At 46.9% G+C, this 8,228-nt stretch overlaps 1 long non-coding RNA gene across 1 annotated transcript; it reads right to left on the bottom strand.

Annotated features, from left to right (window-relative positions):
• Nucleotides 1-1,057: 1,057 nt before the first annotated feature.
• On the bottom strand, nucleotides 1,058-5,119 carry LOC135980253 (uncharacterized). The gene is made up of 3 exons (XR_010597411.1): nucleotides 4,948-5,119; nucleotides 1,659-1,844; nucleotides 1,058-1,185 (listed from the first exon to the last, which is right to left on the bottom strand). It is a non-coding gene; the product is annotated as an uncharacterized LOC135980253 (long non-coding RNA).
• Nucleotides 5,120-8,228: the final 3,109 nt, after the last annotated feature.

Consider the following 8,228-nt stretch of genomic DNA (forward strand, 5'->3'; position numbering starts at 1 on the left):
AAGGAAATGCGCCGGAGCCTGGAGCCCGGAAGTGCTCGCCCCCCCCCCCCCCCCGCCCCGACTCCGCCCCCTCCTCCCCCGATTGGCTCCCTCCCCAAATCCCCGCCTCTTCCCCGGGCTCACCATTCCCCCTCCCTCCGCAAGCGCTGGAGGGAGGCCCGGGAGACGCAGGGGAAGCGCGGGGCCGGGGTGAGTAAGAGTCCGGCCTGGTCCCGAGCAGGCAGGACTCAGTTGGGTGGTAGGGAGAGGAGGAGGGCGGCCCACGGGGCCAGGCGGCGGCTGTTCTCACCCCCGGGCAGCGGGACTCGGGAGCAGCCGCTGCTGCAGCTCCCACTGCCGCGGGGGGAGGAAGCGGCCATGGCGCTCGGCGGCTGCGGCGCCCCCGAACCCCCCCGAGCCGGGGCCTGCTGCAGGGACCCAGCAGCGCGCACGCTGCGCCCAGCCCCTGGCCAGTCGCGTCTGGGCTGCTGCCCAGCTGGTGCTATCCCGCGGCGGCCCCGGGGCGGAGGCATCAGCAGCCCAGCCCCGTTCGTTCCCCTGCGGGACCCGAGCGGGACGGGGGGGCTGGGGCCTGCTGCCCCCACTCGGGGCCGCCGCGCGATAGCACCAGCTGGGCAGCAGCCCAGACGCGACTGGCCAGGGGCTGGGCTGGGCGCAGCGTGCGCGCTGCTGGGTCCCCGCAGCAGGCCCCGGCTCGGGGGGTTCGGGGGCGCCAGAGCCGCAGCCGCCAAGCGCCATGGCCGCTTCCTCCCCCCGCGGCAGTGGGAGCTGCAGCAGCGGCTGCTCCCGAGTCCCGCTGGCCGGGGATGAGAACAGCCGCCGCCTGGCCCCGCGGGCCGCCCTCCTCCTCTCCCTACCACCCAACTGAGTCCTGCCTGCTCGGGACCAGGCCAGACTGTTACTCACCCCGGCCCCGCACTTCCCCTGCGTCTCCCGGGCCTCCCTCCAGCGCTTGCGGAGGAAGGGTTTTTTTTTTTTGCCCCGCCCCCCGCGCGTCACCCTTCCCCCCCCCCCCCCCCCCCCCTCACGAGCTGGAGTTCCGGAGTCAACGGGGAGCGTCTAGATGAGACGTGATCAATTGATCCCCGATAGATTGATCCCTACGTGCCGATCTGGCAGGTAGTGAAGACCTGCCCCTAATCCCCAGAGTGGCCAGAAGGAGGAACTAACTGTGGTGAGTAGACCCTTTGACAATTTAAAACAAACAAAACAGGAAAATTCAATGATAAGATTCACTTAGTAATTTTATCTCAACCACATCGAACATGGTGTAACTTTTTAAACAGTCTAAATGTTAAACATTCATAATTTTCAATTTATTCAGTTTTACAAAATCGGCAAATTAACATTGCAGTGTGAGCCATAATTTCAGAATGTTCTGACTTTGCACAGAACGATTTGTAATTGATTTTGCCTTTGTACTTATTTTTTTTTAATCTGCAAAGACAAAGGAACATTTTGTATTGCATCCTCTTCGGCTGATCTTAAAAGATTAAATTTAACAGAACTGTAACAGAATAAATGTTAAATCAAGTACAGATGGGAGGGAAATAAGAGTGTGCAGGTGTTGGGTGGTGTTGGTGACTTGATAGTGTTGGTGTTGCGTCTGGTCGTCCCTTCTGGCCTTAACCTCTCTGACTCTAAATAAGAGGTAATACCTTTGGGAAGGTCTGTCTCCTCCAGTTCAGGGTCTCGCTGAGTTGCTGATTCCTGCTTCCAGTTTAAATCATCTTTCTGCCTGGGCTCTGGGTCTTGCTGCATCTCTGATTCCAGCCTCTGATTTAAACCATCTTCCTCCCCTGGATCTGGAGGCGTCTCTGATTCCTGATGCAGATTTAAGATATCTAGCAAATAAATAAATAAATAAACTATATGTATATAAGTACTTAACATACGATTCTCCTCCTTCCCTTTCTCGCTGGACATTAATTTATTTATTTTCTCAGTCAAATATTTGAGCTTCAATACAACAGTCCCACAGCACTGAGGAGACAGAAGTCTTCTTGATTTGTAACCACGGTAATAGGTAATATTGTATAAAAATGTTGGTGGGAGCCAGTAGGTGCAGACAAGATATGTCCCAGGACAAGTTTTTGGGAAAAAAACCCAGAAACCAAAATTTGGAAATATTGCTGTAGTGCCTCATTGTAGATTCAATGTCTCTAACTTCCATCCTCATCTATAGGCTGGGCTAACTACATCTCCCAGGATGCACCATGCCTCCTATCTTGATGAGGAAGACAGAGTATCATGGGAGTTAAGAGCTGTTCTACAATGAAAACTTGCATCAGTACAGATACGTCTCTCAGTGGTGTGAAAAATTCATATCATCTGAGAGACACAGCTATGCCGACCTAACCCCTGGTGTAGACAGTGCTAGGTCAAGGCAAGAATTCTGCCATCAATCTAGCTATCACCTCTTGGGGGGTGGGGGTGGATGAACTACAGTGATGGGAGAACCCGTTCTTTTGCTGCAGTGAGTGTCTACTCTGAAACACTGCAGCAGCACAAACTGTGCCACTGTAGCATTTCAAGTGTAGACATACCCTAAGTCTGGTTTAGGGCCTCTCTGTATTGTCAAGATATCTATATTCTATATTCAGTATGTGGCTGGGCTTGCCAGGCCCTACATTCAACTTAATGACCTCCGTTTGTCTGTCTTTAATGGGATAACTTTTGAACACTGCGGCTGATCAAGTCTGAAATTTCAGGGATGTTCTAGGCATCAGTTGGACAGGAAGCTATTGATTTTGAGGGCAATGAGAAAACGATACATGAGGTATGTCTGCACAACTAGGTACCCGTGGCTGGCCCATGCCAGCTGACTCAGTCTCACCGTGTTCAGGCTGTGGAGCTATTTCACTGCTGTGTAGACTTCTGGGCTCAGTCTTGAGCTCTGGGACCCTCCCACCTCCAGCCCAGAAGTCTACACTACAGTTAAATAGCCCCACAGCCTCAGCCCCACAAGCCTGAGTCAGCTAGCACAGGCCATTTTTGGTGTGTACACATACTCATGGAGTCCCTGTCATCCGTCTAGCAGAGCCACAGCTTCAAGCCCTTCTGTAATTGTCTATAGATAAAGAACTGGTTGATTCCATTAACACCTTCCAGCATCAGAACACCCCTGTTCATCTCTCTCCATCCTCCCAATCGAGTTTAACATGTTCACACCCTGAATGAGTTCGCTCCCAGATAGCAAGAAGACAAATAAGAATGGATGGGCGAGAATGGGGGAGGCACACAGAGCACCTGGTATACAGGGGATGGAGGAATGGGACACCTCAAGCATGTGGGAAAGGGGTAATGGGGCGCACACACACCCTGACAGGGGGACACAGTGGTGACGGGTTGCAAGGAGTCCTTGAACTAGAGGGGGATGGGTGGGGGCACCCAGGGAGCTTGTTGAGAGAATAGAGGGCTGAGAGGAGCCTGTGGGGGAGCAGTGAGCTTGGCCCACAGAGACTAACACAAAGCCACTTATACCCATTTTGTGACCAATGTAGACTTGAAGTTGAACTTCCAACATCATTTACATCTCCAGAGAGTCCATGAGAATTTTGCCTGCTCAGTCCAGCCTATACTTTTGCTGAGTTTAATCATTTACTTATTCAAAGTTTAAATCATAATAGAATCAACCACATTTCTGGCTTTAGGAACCGATCCTGCAGGCACTCATTGAAGTCTATGGAGTTATTCTAGAGTAAGGGCATGGCTACACTTGCAGATGTAGAGCGCTGTGAGTTAAACCAGCCTTCGTAGAGCGCAATAGGGAAAGCGCTGCAATCTGTCCACACTGACAGCTGCAAGCGCACTGGCATGGCCACATTGGCAGATCTTGCAAAGGCCACAGAGAGCAGTGCATTGTGGTAGCTATCCCAGCCTGCAAATGGCTGCAATGTGCTTTTCAAATGAGGGGGGTGGGGTGGAGTGTGACAGGGAGTGTATTGTGTATATCTCTGGGAGAGAGAGTGGGGTTTTTGGGGGGCCGAGAGCATGTCAGCATGCTGTCTTGTAAGTTCAGACAGCAACAGACCCCTCTCCCCCTTGCGCCTCTCTCTCTCACACAGCATTCCACAGTAATGGTTGCTTTGTCTCGGAGCAGATAAGCAGCCGGCTGTCAGAAACGGAGCTTTCAAAGGGCATATCGGCATTCCTGCAGTGATTCCAAAACAATGACAAGAGTGGCCACTCGACTTAAGGGGATTATGGGACGTTTCCAGAGGCTGATTAGAGTGCAGTAATGCAACACCTCGTTCACACTGACGCCCCGGCGTTCCAGCCGACATGCACCAAGCGTTAATCTTCTCACTGAGGTGGAGTACCAGACGCGCTCTAGCCCTGGAGTCAGAGCGCTCTACGTGCCTTGCCAGTGTGGATGGGTAGTGAGCTAGGGCTCCCGGGGCTGCTTTAATGCGCTCTAACTCGCAAGTGTAGCCAAGCCCTTAGATTGGTGTAGCTGACTGCAGAATTTGACAAATTGTATGCAGAACTGACTTCTCCCGTGGTTCAGTCCATCTCAGGAAAAGGACATTCTGCTTGATCTTGTTTCAATATATAATTAAATTAAAATAAATATGTTTTTTGCAGTTCAGCTAGTGAACTGAAGCACAATGTTAACCTTCTCAATAGAGAGCCACCTCAAAATGAGAGGATTCTTTGGGAATAAAACATTTTCAGAGAACTGCTAGAGAGAAGTTAAGGCCAATCAAGTACCAATATAGAATCCTGTGGGCCAAGCTGCATCGCCTAGACAGTAACCAAACTCCTTTTTTTATTTGCTAGAAAGCTCAGACTTCAAGAAGTCAAAAGAGTAAAAAAAAAAAAAAATTCCTATGAGATCAACCGGACTTTATTATTGAAACACTGAAAAGATCCTAGAAGAGCCATCAACTAGAGGAATTACCCAAATTTGAACTCAGATCTGACATTCGGTTCTCTAAAATATACCTTCATTTGCGGAAGCTAATGTCTTTTCTCCATCATAACAGGGAACAGCAAAGAGTTTCTTCCTTTTGTGCAATATTCTTGTAGTTCCAGCTGTGTGTATCCCAGTAACACCCAGAGCAGAATCTATATATAAACAGATATGAAGCATTTATTAGCACACTTACACTTCAAGTTTATTAATTTCCCAACAAACAACCTAAACTCTGCCCTGTAGTGATGCTACGCTTTACAAATATGATTAAGTGTATAAGTATCTGTGGTCCCACCCTAGATTACACTGATTTTTAAAGACACATTAGATTGTTTCATTATTTTCCTCATCATGTCACTACAGAGTAGAGTTAAGATGATTCAAGTGCCCAACTGCATTTCTAGAAATTAACATGTTTGGATTTCTTTTAAGTTTAACCTTTAACTCTGAATGTCCTGGATTTGTCATGCTTAGTGGGGATAGGAGGGATAATCACACACTCTCTATAATGTTTTGTCAACTAACTTAAGAATCATCTTAACAGACTTTTTACCTAGGAATTTCCTTGAGTTCTGTGGGTTTATTTAAATTAAAGATTTAATTCATGAAACATAAACAAGAAACCCAAATGGACTGTTACCATGTGATATTTCTAATCATTTGAAGATATGTAATATTAACCTGACTTTGTATTTGTTTTTAGGGCCAGAGTCACCAGTACATGACAGCTGCTTTACCCCACTCCGGAGAAGTACAAAACAGCCAGAGGCTCCTGGCCAGTTTACCTCTTTCTGTCCTACATTTCCCTGCACATCAACCACTGAGTTGCCCTCTGTTGTCTTCTTTGCTGAGTAGATCAGGGTGTTGGGGTGCTTTTTAGGATTAATTATCTTTTTTTTTCTATTGGTCTATTGTTCATTAAAACTGAAAGATTGTTTTTTAGCAGAGGCTGAAGAATGTTATTCTGCACAGAATTCCATGCAGCAGTACCATCTTCCAAAATGGCTGCCATCTCCCATTATTTTCAATGAGAATGAGGCAACAGGTGACCTCAGTTAAGATGCATCATAAGAACATAAGAATGGCCATACTGGGTCAGACCAAAGGTCCATCTAGCCCAGTATCCTGTCTTCCGACAGTGGCCAATGCCAGGTGCCCCAGAGGGAATGAACAGAACAGGGAATCATCAACTGATCCATCCCCTGTTGCTCATTCCCAGCTTCTGGCAAAACAACAGAAGGCTAAGGACAACATCCCTGCTCATCCTGGTTAATAGACATTGATGGACCTATCCTCCATGAATTTATCTAGTTCTTTTTTGAACCTTTTTATGGTCTTGGCCTTCACAACATCCTCTGGCAAGGAGTTGACTGTGTATTGTGTGATAAAGTACTTCCTTTTATTTGTTTTAAACCTGCTGCCTATTAATTTCACTTGGTGGTCCCCTAGTTCTTGTGTTATGAGAAGGAGTAAATAACACTTCCTTATTTACTTTCTCTACACCAGTCATAATGTTATAGACCTGAATCATATCTCCCCTTAGCTGCCTATTTTCCATCATGGTCAATGGAAGCAATGAGTGTGAAACTAAGGTGCCATCAGGGAAGATGGTCTCCCCCTATGTTCTTATGTGCACCTGGACATCTAAAAGTAGCCAGAATCTTCACCCATACTGAGAACAATAGGAAATGGCAGACATTTTGAAAGAGGGCAATTCTATGAGGCATTCTCTGTAGAACACAATCTTGTCAGCACATGCTGAAAAAAACCTTTCACTTATGACAAACAATGGAAAAAACCCCACCATTAACATTCAAACATTCTTCAAATGAAACCAATACATGAGATTTCAGTATACAGGAAGTTTGAAGAATCTGTCGTTCTATTACTGGGCTCAATTGGGACCAAAAAATGATCTGATACGGGGTCCTAAATTTCTTAATAGACCTGTTTGTTTGTTTTTTCCTTGTTTAACTCAAAGTAATTAATGGAATAACTTTTCTACTCTCAAAAAAATCATTCCTGTCCAGAGAGGTAGTGTTGTAATGTTGCGGAGGATTTGCTGTATTCTCCATGCAGATCTAAGTGGAAAATTCAAAGTGCAAAATTCAAATAAAAATTCAAATCAATCTTATCTATGGAGCCATGACTAGTAATAGGGACTGAAAAGTATTTAGTTACAAAGTGCATTTAGTAATGGGAGAATTGCCGTGTGCTCTCAATCTCCTTCCAGGGGGGATTTTGTTTGGTGCTTGTATATCAAAGTGTTAAGCGCCTTATATAAAAATAGAGGGAGGGAGTTCCAGAGTGAGGTTTTTGAGCCCACTTTTTTCTTAAGCATGTGTAGGACAGCTCATGGGACATGGATATATGGACTTGATTTTGGTGCTGATATAATGGATTTGTGGTATACTGTTAGGAAAAGGGGCAGCTCGGTAACTATGCAAACAATTTGTGATATTTTAAAATATTACAAAGTAGGATGACATTCTGAGCATGCCTTTATATTGAGAATATTGTCCTATAGTGATGTCGGTTACGTTTTATAAAGTGTACCTGAGCACTAGAAAGCCATTTTAAAATTTAACAAAATGCCTAAACAAGTAAGTAAGTAAATAAATAAAGGAAAATAGGTGCAAGGGGCAACAAAGAAGAGGCTGATAGAGCAAATCAAGCTAGAGTGTCTATTGGGACTGATGTGCTTTAAAGAGTGGTGACTGTGTAATTTCTTGTGGTGTGAAGCAATGGAGAAAAAGTTCAGATATCACCAGAAATTTACTGGTACACAGAAATTAGATCAAGACCCTTTTTATTCAGGACTTTTTAAAAAACGGTTTCAGCTTTTCTTCTGGTGCAAAGAACCCCTGTAAAATAGGACCCACGAATACAACAGACAAGGAAAAAGAAGGTTCAAATGACAATAAAAGCTGTGCTATCCGGCACTTTACTAACCGGAAAGCTCGAGAAACTGGCATTTCTGATATCCATTAAAAGTCGGGTTGGCTCACTACCGCGTGGCTCCCTGGAAGTGGCGACATGTCCCTGCTGCTCCTAGGCAGAGGAACAGCCACAGGGGCTCTGTGTGCTGTCCCTGCCCTGCCCAGAGCACTGGCTCCACAGCTCCTATTGGCTGGGAACTGATGCCAATGGGAGCTGTGGAAGTGGCGCCTGTGGGCGGAGCCAGCGTGCAGAGCTGCCTGGCCATGCCTCCACCTAGGAGCAGCAGAGACATGTCATCGCTTGCGGGGAGCTGCACCAGCCGTATCCAGGACCCTGAAACACCTCCTGAGCCCCAAACCTCCTGCACTCA

The sequence above is a fragment of the Chrysemys picta genome, unplaced genomic scaffold, assembly GCF_011386835.1.
Source record: "Chrysemys picta bellii isolate R12L10 unplaced genomic scaffold, ASM1138683v2 scaf2402, whole genome shotgun sequence".
Classification (NCBI taxonomy): Eukaryota; Metazoa; Chordata; order Testudines; family Emydidae; genus Chrysemys; species Chrysemys picta.